This window comes from Dermacentor albipictus, chromosome 9 (genome assembly GCF_038994185.2).
Source record: "Dermacentor albipictus isolate Rhodes 1998 colony chromosome 9, USDA_Dalb.pri_finalv2, whole genome shotgun sequence".
Taxonomy (NCBI): Eukaryota; Metazoa; Arthropoda; class Arachnida; order Ixodida; family Ixodidae; genus Dermacentor; species Dermacentor albipictus.
The window spans coordinates 18391329-18403503 of record NC_091829.1 but is presented as its reverse complement, the minus strand read 5'-3'; the positions used below and the strand labels follow the sequence as shown (position 1 = coordinate 18403503).

At 46.8% G+C, this 12175-nt stretch overlaps 1 protein-coding gene across 13 annotated transcripts in view; it reads left to right on the top strand.

Annotated features, from left to right (window-relative positions):
• Positions 1–3965: 3965 nt before the first annotated feature.
• LOC139049727 (uncharacterized) overlaps positions 3966–12175 on the top strand; it is a 99341-nt gene continuing 91131 nt past the window's right edge. For 12 of the 13 annotated variants that reach the window (XR_011508542.1, XR_011508541.1, XM_070525503.1 and 9 more), the window contains exon 1: positions 7085–7224. The gene's annotated coding sequence lies outside the window, so the exon portion shown is untranslated. Of the gene's footprint in view, positions 4275–7084; positions 7225–12175 lie in introns of those variants that run through there. The other variant, XM_070525493.1, reaches the window with a different exon arrangement.

Here is a 12175-nt window from a genome sequence, read left to right as displayed (position 1 = left end):
TCTGGGACGAATTTTTATTCAAGTGTGAAGTCTTTCTGAGAAACTGGTATGACATTCCTTTCTTTGTGCTACTTCACGTAAACGAGTTTTTTTTCTGTACGTCGAATGAATAAATAAATTAATGCAAGTAAATGTCTATTTACTGATGAGGCACTCATGAAAGCAATGAAGTGTTTTTGCACTGCAAATGAATGAACGAATTAACTAATGTAACAAAATGTTTATTTATTATCGAGGTACCCTAGAGAAGCGCCAACACGCAGGGTTTCAAATTTCAATATTTTTCAGTCTTTGAGCCTTTTATTTTTGCGTTTTCTTTGTTGCGCATAAATTTCCAACAGTTTCCAGTACAAGTCTCTGGCTGCGTCAGTAGGCAATGCAGTTCAAATGCTTATTAATAAACAAATAGCTCCGACCAGTAGCCCTCATAATCTGTGACATCACCGTGAACTCCATGGAAGCATTACCACGAGCATTTATTCTTGCATCTTTCCTTACTTTGGAGCCTCCACTGACATTAAGACGAACCTTTATGTTGTTCTTAACAAAAGTGCAAAAATGCTTACCTTACCTCATGCCAGCAGTTAATTAATTTATTTATTATAAATGCTTGCAAGCCATAGTAGGCACAATAGAAAGGAGGGGTGAAAATATATAATATTTGCCGTACAGGATAAGAATAGAAAATCAAACTTTAAGGCACTTTGAACAGCAATATTTAAGTTAGTGCTGTCACAAAGAGAGACGGTAGAGGCTGGAAGGTAGTTCCATTCCTTCTCTTGCACATATTCGACGTAAAATTGTAACAGCGCAAGCACGTGCAACCACAACGTAACAAGGACGAGACACAAGCGCTGTTACTGTTTACTTTGTGGTTGCATGTGGTTGCGCTGTTACGATTTTTAAGTCAAATATGCACCAACTTGTCCAGAAAGAAGTTCTAATGAAGTACCACTCTTGCACATACTTGCAAGAGAGAAGGGGAAAAGGCAGAACAAGAAAGTGAGTCTGAATATTAGTCTGAATCGCACTTGTCTGGAGTGGTCGATTAGTTGGCAGCGCCAGCATCTGCATTGCTACTTCGAGGTACCTGCAAGGTACCACTTATGTTCGTCTCATAGCACATGGACGGACCTAGCATGTGGAATGACCATGCGTGGTCTCATGGCAGAGCTGGCCTGTGCTTTCTTCCTTAAAGCAAAGCTTTCTTTGCCTCTTCTCCCGACTTTCTGGGTGCTGCGGCAATGGTCTTGCCACGTGTGCCGCTGAGTTTAATGCAACACCACCAGATGGCACCCTCCTCCACGCGTCCCTGTCAGGGGTACATTCGGGACTCGATGGCAACCAAAGGTAAGTCTGACGCCTCGTATTGGGTGCTCACAGGAAGACTACGAATGAAGCTGTGCAGGGTGATCTGGGCTGGACAAGTTTTGAAGTGAGGGAAGCTCGGAGTAAAATTGATTATGAAGAACGACTGAAGAATATGGAAGAAAGTAAATGGGCAGGGAGAGTGTACAGAAAAAAAACAATGATTCACAGTGTAGGAAAAGAACCAGGAAGCTTACCAGCAAGTATGCGACTGGTATGGTGAGCAACGTGGCAAAAAGAATGTGAAGTGGAAAGTCGCGAGGCTGAGATTTCATGGGCGGCAGCAATGGAAAAGAAACCTGCTATGAGTAAATTAAGAGGAAAAAACGAAATCAAGAAAGAAACAATTTATGATAACTCAAAGGGAAGCTCATTACTTTTTGAAGCGAGATCAGACAGCCTTAGAACACGCACTCATAAACCGTGATACAAGGAAGACGATACATTTGCTGGCTGCGGTAAAGCTAAGGAAACAATGGAGCATGTTTTATTGGAATGTGATGACATCTGCCCAGCAGTCAATTTAGGCACCTCTGGCCTCCTTGAAGCCCTTGGGTTCAGCGAGAGCCGCAATGGAGATTAGTAAGAGGCGATTAGGAGGTTGGTGAAAGAAAAGAGGAAAATACAAACAACGGAGGCATACAAAATATTCCCGATATGGGGCCCAGAAAGTTTGGTGATGGGAATTCTTCGTGTCCTTTTTGAAACATAAGTAGGGTCATATAATAAGAGCTTTGCGGCGCGGCCCTTCGCCCTGGTCCGAAGGTGACGCTCGTAGCATCCATCCATCCCGGTCGGCGCCACCGCGGTCTGGGACAACGTTACTAGACTAGGTTCTAGTCTAGTAACTAGTCTAGTAACGTAGAGCCGGGATGAGTAGTTTGTGCGTAAGGCAAGTGCTGTGCTTGCGTCACTTCAGAACGAGCGCCTAGGCACTGTCTGAACACACGTCCTAACTCACCGTTTATAGATCAAAAGCTTTATAAACGGTGTCCTAACTAACGCGGAAGATACACGGAAACGGAAGCCGTCATTTCAAGGTAAGTACAGGATCATCCAGCGATCATCCAGTGCTCTGGGTCGACCTTAGGCGGTCACGATTGATTCACGTCGTTGCTTGAGTGTTTCTTACGCGATGCCGTTCGCGTCATTGTTTTTTAAGAGTGTCCTTGCAACGTCGTGGTGCTATTTTTGACTTGTATGTGGCAACGCGACTTTGTCGTGACTGCATGCCGTATCTCTTTATCTGTCGTGTGTTGCAAATGTGTGTTGTATGTATAGCACCTGTTCAAGTGTGAAGTCGCCAGCGCCGTACTTGCATGCCAACACCTTTTTATATCACGCCTCCCTCTGTATTACGTCTTGTCGAAAAGCCCAAAGGACTTCTTCCATCCGCGTCGGCGGTGCAAGGGCTTCGGCGTTCCTTTGCGGACCACAAGGCGACGCGTTCGATCAAACAGCTTCATGTTGCGAAAATCCAGCCGCAGCGCTCCACTACGAAACGTTTGAAAGCCACATTGCAGCTAACTCCTGAATATCCTTCCTTAAAAAAATAAAAAAATGGCTGTGGCTTAGCTAAGGTTAAGCTCAGGATGCGAAGCATACTAGCCTTTATTTTAGTTGTTGAACCACTGTTTAGCTTGGTGAACTGCTGTTGCTTGGCTATATTTGGTTCGGCTAGACGAAGAAACAACTCATGCGTTACTCTGCTTCGCCTTCAAGAGTGGAACGCGAGAGCGTTCCCGTCGACCCGCCAATGGGTGTAAGACAATGGGCTACGGCGCAGCGAGTACGCGCCCCGCATTGGACGCGGTGAGCGTCGAGCAACGCAGCGTTCGGCGCGGCAAAGAAATGTGCGCCTGAGCAAAAGACGCACGCCTGAGCCTTAGAAACAGCTCGTTTCTAAGGCAACACCGCATTCACTAGAGGCACTTTTGTACCGCTTTGAAGCATCGTACTCGTGGCTCAGTGGTAGCGTCTCCGTCTCACACTCCGGAGACCCTGGTTCGATTGCCACCCAGCCCATCTTTACAAGAGTTGAGCCAAAGCCACCTAGAAACAAGCGCAGCTGCTTATATACCGCCGCGAGCGACGGCGCGAGTTGTAGCCTCGTTTCTCCTCTGTCGTGACGTCACGTTGTCACGTGGTATGGAATGGGGTCAAAGGTCATTGAAGGCAACACCGCCGCGCCTGAGGAGCTGGGTTGAGCTCTCGTAATATGCTTCGCATAAAAGAAAGCGCCCGTCCACAGCAGCTAGGAAACCACAGTGCAGTGCGTCAGTGACGTCACGGTATTCGAAGTGTCTTCTCGCTATGGGGGCCGTTTTGGTTCCCTTAAAGTTCTCAAAACTTGCCGCGTTCACTCTTCGGCTCATTTAGAACGTAATGTAGTGCACAATTACAGATGAAAAATCGTTTAGGCCATACCGAGCACATGCCGTCAAAATGTAATGTCGCCACGGTGGGGTTCACGCTGGAGCGTGAACCCCACCCGTCTTTCGTATTCGCGGCTTCTCCGGCTTTGCAGGCCATATCTCACGAAAGCAATGTTTCTTTCTTCGGTATACAGTATGGCGTGCATCATAATAATATCGCGTTTTGGCCCGTAAAATTCCAGCTATTTAATAAGGGCGCCGGCAATTGAGTTTGCCTGAGAACATCCGGTCCGTCAGTTTTGCAAATGGCGCTTGGAAAGCGATAGGCGTCACTCCGCTACTTTGCATTCAGGGATGTAGGCGCTGTATTGTTTTGTTTTTGGTTCGTATTTTAGCACTGTTCTACGTGACGACAAAGCGGCAACACCAGCGCAAGATGAAACGTGCATTAGAAAAAACTGCGGAACTCGGCCGGCGTTTATGTAAGGCCCCGTAGCACTAGTGGGCGTGGGCGGAATCAGAAGTTTGACGGTGAGTATACCGTTTCGTTTTCCTTTTTGCCCTAGGTCTACAGTTAGCGGTGTCTCATTTTTGTAATGCACCTGCTAAGCTTTGCCAGATGCTAATCTACTTGACACAGGAATACGAGCGCGGTGCGTTCGACGCCTCTCAGTTTTCGGGTGTTCTGTTGTTCAAAGCATTTGTAAATCTGTTGAACGCACTGGGTATGTCTACTCAGTTAAAGCTTGAGGGCTGCTCAAACGAGCTTGAAGTGAAATGAGATTCAAGAGTGAGAGTGAGTTAGCAAAACATAAAAAAAAGTACTCAGTCCACTTTTCGACAAAACATTGTTCGCTGCCATAAGTTCTGTGGCTCGCGCCAACTAAGAGAATCGGAATGTGCAACGGGAACCGTGTTTCATTTGCCACCTTTTCAAACAAAACCTGAAAGCAACGATGGCTAACTCAAGAGCGTGCGATGTTATTTCCAAATAAAAAAATGGCTGTGGCTTAGCTAATGTTAAGCCCAGGATGCGAAGCATACTAGCCTTTATTTTAACGCGACAGCGTTAAGGAGCTCGTATCGCAGAAAAGCCGGTGTCGTCGGCGTCGGCTCAGGCGTGCGGCGCTTGCTAGCTCCAACACAGCCGACCAAATACGGCTGGTGGACTGGGCTCTGAGGGTCACCGAGGGCCACAAACTTCCGGACACCCTACGCGCTCCTGAGCCCCCTCACAAGTAATGTTGTAAAAAGGCTCAAGCAATAAATGTTTACCACCACCACCTTGCTCAGGCGCACATTTTGTTGTCGCGTCCGATGCGGGGCGCGTAGTCGCTGCGCCGTAGCAAAGCCACCTAGAAACAGTCTCTGTAGCACGCCGCAACCTTCGCTTCTCATTCCAACGAGCAGCTCTGTCTCCAGGAGGCATCTTACCTCGTGAGTGTCTAGCAGAGGCGAGCGCAGCTGCTTATATACCGCCGCGACGCCGCGAGCGACGGCGCGAGTTGGAGCCCCGTTTCTCCTCTGTCGTGACGTCACGGTGTCACGTGGTATTGAAGGCGACACCGCCGCGCCTAAGGAGCTGGGTTGAGCTCTCGTAATATGCTTCGCATAAAACTCCGGTCAGGGCACATTATGCAGATCAGTGTATAGAATGCATAATGCAGAGCGGAAGAACGCAGAGCAGATGCGTGGTTTTCCCTCTGGTAGATGCGTAATCGCCCATCTTTTCAGCACTGCATGGACTAATGCAACTTCAGCCGGTAATTGCCACATGAGCGCCAGCAAAGTGAAAACCACCTATGAGGGTGTTCCCTCTGTTCCCACATGACCTTTAGCTTCTACTTCCTTTCTGTTGTAAACAGGAGACATAAACTCATTCATTCATTCATTCATTCATTCATTCATTCATTCATTCATTCATTCATTCAGAGTAGGCTGTATTTTACCTGCTTTAGTGCGTGTTTCTTCGTAAATTCGATAATCAGGGCTATGTCATTATCGATCTTCTCAGTGGTTGACGAAACGTTCTGACGCAATACTACTTTTGGAAATGCATAATGTTAGTTTTGGAAATGCATAATGTTGCTGCTTGCACGACGAACTTTATGCGTGAGCAAACTCAAGCTCCCAAGGCCTAAATTGTGCTGCGCAGTGAATTTCAGCGTAGCAAATATACGGTGTGGAAAGCTTTTAGACGCGGAAACATTTGCGCGCGGTTGAACAGGTCACCTACGAGTGCGTTAATCGTAGGAGTGCCGCAGCACGTACGAAAAGCCAGGCGTCGGCAGGTACCTGGAACCTAGATGCCAAGGGGAACAGTGAGAGGAGACATGTCCGAAAAGACGGAAAGCTCCATCTTGTGTCCAAATGTGCAGCCGGGCATTTCGCTTATACCTAGCACGACCCACACCGGCATTTGGTGCCCACGCTCGTGGAACAAAGAAGCCTAATCCATTGTACTGCTTCCAGCATCGCGCTAACTGCGCTCTAACATCCGAAATTTCTGCAGGTGTGCGTGGAGCAGGGTAATCGAGCCGTCTGCTGTGTCAGTCTCCGGCGCCAGCATATGTCCTCCTAGCCAGGCCATTCGGGTGTATGTAGGCAGTTTACTCCACGTCTCACGGGCGGTTTGCGCGATGCTGTTACCCTCGGTGAACGCGCTTCACGCTAGTGCTATCGTAATGCCTGCAGAGTAAGTCGTGGAGTCGCAACAAACATGGTTTACTGTTCGGTAGCACATCATTGCTAGCGTGGTGGAGATCCGGGCGCAAACGCATCGTGTAACGTGCCATTAGTTGCTAACAAAGGGTCGGCCACATCGTTTTGCACTATGTCCAGTATCCGTCAATCGTGCAAAACAGCACCTGCTGAATGGGGGAAAAAGCAAACTTAGCTTGAACAAACTATATTCTTTGCGCTGACTCACAGAACGCCGCACGTCCAACATCCAGTCAAATATGCTATACAAGTGCATTCACCAATGTGGTCATGTGTAGAAATACTATAATGCCTGCACCAATACTAAGTACTCTGAAATCGAATCTTGTCCTATTGAGTACGTGGAGGATTCAAGTTACCTAAAGCTCAATATTATATTTTTCTTCCCTCGCCGCCGCAAGGCAGAAACGGCAGTAACAAGTGCCCGGCACAAAAACGGGCACCTTAAGCAGATCGCGGCGATTGAATCCAGCAGATATTCAACGTAAGATTGCAAGTTTGAAGAACGTCTTCATGCTAACTGCTAATATTGCTGATAGCGTGAAAGTGTCGATGCATTGTACGCAGTGCGGCATCTGTGATATGCGATAACGATGTCATATACGGCGACCGCGCTCGAAGAAAAATGGTGACGAGCCGTACGCTGGACGCAGGTTAACTCGGCTCGGTTGCCTAGGCAACGGCTCCGCATGCGCAGTGCCCTGTGAGAGTGGCAGAAGGCGTTCGGCGGCTGGCTGCAGACGACGTGACTGCAAGTGCGGTGAGTGGCGCCGATATTATTTTTTGTAATAATAAGCTGAAAATTATGTTCGCGAGCACGGTAACTGTATTTAGGTTATCACGAGAATAAGCAGACGTTGGTGGAAAGGTGACAATATATTGCGCTTAGAACAAAACGCGAGAAAAGGCACTTGGGACCATAAGTATCGGCACCAGCATCATATTAGGCATGATAAAGGGGCTTAAAATGTCTCTGTAGACCCATAGTTGGTTTAAACAAGCAAGTCAAGAACGTGAGGCAAAGATTGACGATACTAATGTTACGGTCTCTATTAATGAAACAAGGCATGAAGATGTTTACTTGATTATCGTGTTTCGTTGTTGTATTATTTCATGCAGGTTTGGTTACATTTACCGCGGGTATCAATATTGCGCCGGGTACTTCGTTTTAATATTTGTATCTGGTGACTCTTTGTACGAAAACGTCGATGTTATTGCATAATTGCTTTACATAATACGCAAACTTGAAGCCCTTTCGGGTAGTGTGCTCCAGAGCTAGGCATCTTGTTCGAGTAGTCGAAAAAGGTGCTCTGACTATATTAGCTCACCCGGGTGGTGTGCAGCTTTCGTCAGTGTATCTTTGCCGCTCTGTGCTCATCCGTTTAGGTGTTTTCGTAATAGTACTGTCACGCTTGTGTGCCCCACGTCGATGATGGCGACGCAAGAAGTTTTGAGTTTGTTAGTGGTACGGTCAGTGCTTCTTTTGAGTCGACAGGCGAGCAGTGGCAGGCGTCTCATTATTGTGCTGAGGAGTTGATGTGCTGGCGTAAGGACTATCGTGCGAGCGACTGTAACTGTAGCCATCGCTTTCATAGCACTTTTTTTCTTTTTTGTCTGGCTTGCGCTCTGGCTCGCCGTGATGCTATAATGTCGCGTGATGCGAAGGCGTGCAGTCGGTCATCCCGCAAAATTCCGTAAAGTTCCGTAAAGTCCCCCCCATCAATTTCGTGTGGCGCGTGCTTGAATTGACACGAATGTGGAGCGTCTTATAATCCTGTTCGTATAAGCAGGTGGACCCCATGACTTTGCCACTAATGAACGTGGCTGTCAATTCGATGGCGAAAGAGGCCTGTCTATAACGTTGCTTATATTATCACGGCTAGTATGAGGCGCAACGCGCGACCAGCTGCAGTGTCCGGAGCGCTCAACGTGTTGGGCTGGTGCCGCCATTATGAGACGCTAGCTCGAGAAAAAAAAAGGGGGGGGGGGATCGATTGGCCATGATAGCAATGCGCATACTCTTGTGCCCTACGTCGTCGGCCTTCTATCAGAAAGAGAGAGAGAGAATCGTGTATAGCTACGAAGCCGGTGAGACGGTGCGCCATGACGCAGCACGTTGCGCTTGCGTCTGAGGACGCCGAGCTGCTGGCGGTCCTGTGCAGATAGCGGGCCACCGTGCGGTGCACGCTGGGTTGGCCAACGTTTTTACGGATCGCGTCGCTAGCTCGATGATATCCTGTTGCAAGCGGAGCGCGCGCAGCGGGCCAGCGTTCTTGCGAAGCAAAGATGGCTACCACCCGCACGAACCGCGGCATGTCGATGGCGCCGTCTTCAAACGCGGCTCTGTCTCGCCTGCGAGCAAGAAAAGCCTCGGCGATGATCGAATTTATTTCTTATAATCGAATGGATGACCAATATCTGTTGGAAGCAATACCAATATCTGTTGGAAGTGCTGGTTCTTTGAGCCTGGGGGGGGGGGGGAGAATTCAACGTAACTGAGAAGGCAACAAGCTATTAAGAGTAAGAACATGTTATTTTTATTGCGCTAATCACATCAAGATGGCAAACTTGCAGAGTAATTATTCACACATTACAGACTAATATGACCATACATTTTTTCCCGATTTCTTCATACAACTTAGAGCAGATGAACCAGTAGTTGAAGACACTTAATCGAGTTACTAAAATCATTAAAGCGCGCTTTGGCCACAAAGCTAGGTTACAAAGCAGTGCTGCCTATCGCATCAGCGGCAGGGAAAATTCACGGCATTCAAGATTGCATTCACAACTCGCAGGAAAAGATGCTTGGGACTGCGTCTAGCTTCGGACGTTTTATTTCTTTACAGGCCATGTGAAGTGGTTCTACATAAAAGCAATTACAACATGTGCAACATTCAACAACTGTGCTTTGTCTGATACCTAGCAGAAGCCCGCGAGTCTTGTAGATTCGACAGCCATCTGTGTGGCTATACATGATCCTCCATTCCAACATGAGCCTGCACGACATTAAGGTCAATTTAGTATAACACAGTACTTATTAAACATACAGGCAGAATTTTGCATTCCTAATTTGGAGCAAGCCCGATCGAACAAGCAAGATAGTGCGGGCGGTAAACCGTAAAGCTATCACAGCTGTCTCGTAAGCAGGAGAGCGCGAGGTTTTCGCTTATTACAAGACAGTGAACACTACTATAGCACATCATTTAACCATACATGAAAAATGAAAACGCCGACACAAAAAAAAAGTACGAGATAGGAAAGTCAGGGTGCAGCCCGCAAATTGTATATACTAGTATTTGCCCTGTTTTGAACGCACTGTTCTAGACCCGCATAGTCAGAACAGTCGTACAAGCAACACAGCGAATTGGCACGAGATGGTAGGTTAACATTCTTGGCGCATTTGTGCAGCGCGACACAGGCGCGTCGTTCGTTCTTTGACCCGCGTCTGTGCCGCGCTGCACGTATATGGCAAAAATCGTACGAGCGAGCAACCTCGCTGCAAAGCGTACTCATCTCAGCCTTAACAGGGGTAGTAGTAGTAGTAGTAGAAAACTTGTTATTTTGTAATAAAGTCCCAGATGGTGGAGCCCTCAGCCCAGAGCCCCATTTGCGGCTGCTATCCGGCTTGCACGGTCAGTCGGGTATCGCTGGTCGTCCAAAGCTGTGCTAGAATGAGCGGCTTCCCACTAAGGTGGGGAGGCGTCGGGTATTCTAGGAAGGCCGGGTGGTTTGGAGTATTCCCATTTAGAATGGCAGAGGGTTGGGTGTCCTCCACAGAAAGGACATCTGTCGGGATTCTAGGTAGGGTAAAAAGTGTGGCCGAGAGCAGGGCTATATAGGAACCGTATTTGGATCTGGCGCCAAACGGCTGCATCTGAACGGTTTATTTTCACGTGCGGTGGAGGGAACGTTCAACGGGATGGTCTGTGGTGTTGTAGTATATGCGAGCATGTAAGTGGTGTCTTTTCCAACGCGCTCATTGCCTGGGACAAACTCATGCCTGGATGTCCAAACTTGGCGAACTAGCGGGATATGTTGGTTCTTGTTTAGCAATTTATGAACCATCGGGGAAATCCGGCCTTGTGCGTAGTATCGACATACTTGCTGGGAATCTGTAAGAATATATATTATCTTGGGGTTGAGTGCAGCGTACAAGAAGTTATAGCTTGAGTGATATTGTGAACAAACATTAGGAAGAAATCGGAAGCAATATTTATTTTTGTAACCTGTTTGGGCAGTAGCTAGCGTATGTAACGCGGTCCTGTACAAGGGGTTGCAGGTCAGAGACCCAATTTTCGTAAGTTTTGACTGGTTGCCCGGATGATCTCGTTTCACTCTCGCAACGATGCCTGGATGTTCTCGCCCCATTCCCGCCCCGTTCTGGCCCTGAGCGTCTGGATAACTGCTATGGATTTTGGCTCAAGGTCTCTTGAAGGTCGCCGACAACTGGAGCTAAGAAAATTTAATGTTTATAATAATAATAATAATAATAATAATAATAATAATAATAATAATAATAATAATAATAATAATAATAATAATAATAAACAATTGTTACCTTTGGCGTCACACTGACGTACATGGACCCGCTGTGGTTGGTTAATGACTATGGTGTTGTGCTGGTAATCGTGAGGTCGCGGGATCGAATGCCGTCCACGGCGGCCGCATATCGATGGGCGCGAAATGCGAAGACGCCCGTGTACTTAGACTTAGGCGCACGTTGAAGAGCACCAGTTGGTTCACATTTCCGGAGTCTCGCATTAAGGTGTGCCTCATAATCACATTGTGGTTTTGGCATGTGAAACCCCTAAATTTTATTTTTTTGACGTACATAGGCTAATATTTGGTTTATTACGAGAGAACTGAATCTGTTACCTCCATGTTCTCTTCTAACAATCAACCTATTACTGGGAAATTAACAAAAAGAGAGGTAATAATACTTTATCAGTCTAAACTGATTTACGATCCGTTTAATTGTATATCACCAGTAAATGCAACGTTTTCAATTGATCCGACATTTACTATACAACATCGTTTTTCGATGTGTTGGCGCCGTAGAGGTTATATTGATATACGTCGGAGAATTTTAATTTTGCACCTGTCTACGCGAAAACTGTTTTAAATTATTTGGGCAGTCTTTGTGTTGTTCAGGAGCACACACTCACGAAGTGGCCAGCGGTCACGCACCATCGCGAGACTGCGTTGGATGGCTGTAGCGCTATGTATGCCATACTGCCGTCCGTGTTTTTCAAACTATGGGCTGCAGTATATTTATCGTAAATAATATACACAGAAGCCTATGTTCAAGAAACTGTGCATAATTGTGCCTTTTAAGTAGCGTTTAAATGTACAGGTCGAGTTTATTTTATGTATTTTATGTGTTTCATTTCGATATACTGCGAGCCATCAATCTGCCCAAGCGGGAGGGGCTACACACACAAAAAAAAAGGCAGACAACTGATAAAGTATACAACGAGAAATACAAATTGCGAGCTATCATTATAGATAGTATCAGCAGCACTTTATGCGCATTTGTGTTTAAAAAAAAGAAAAGCTACTCAATTGGAGCAACAAAATCACTTGATAAAACAGTAGTGGCCGGAAGAAAGTTCCAGTTCTCAACAGTTCTCGGAAAAAAAAAATTAGTTGGAGTTGGAGCTGTTTGTGTTAGGAAATATTGTCGTCGTCGTCGTCGTCGTCGTCATCATCAT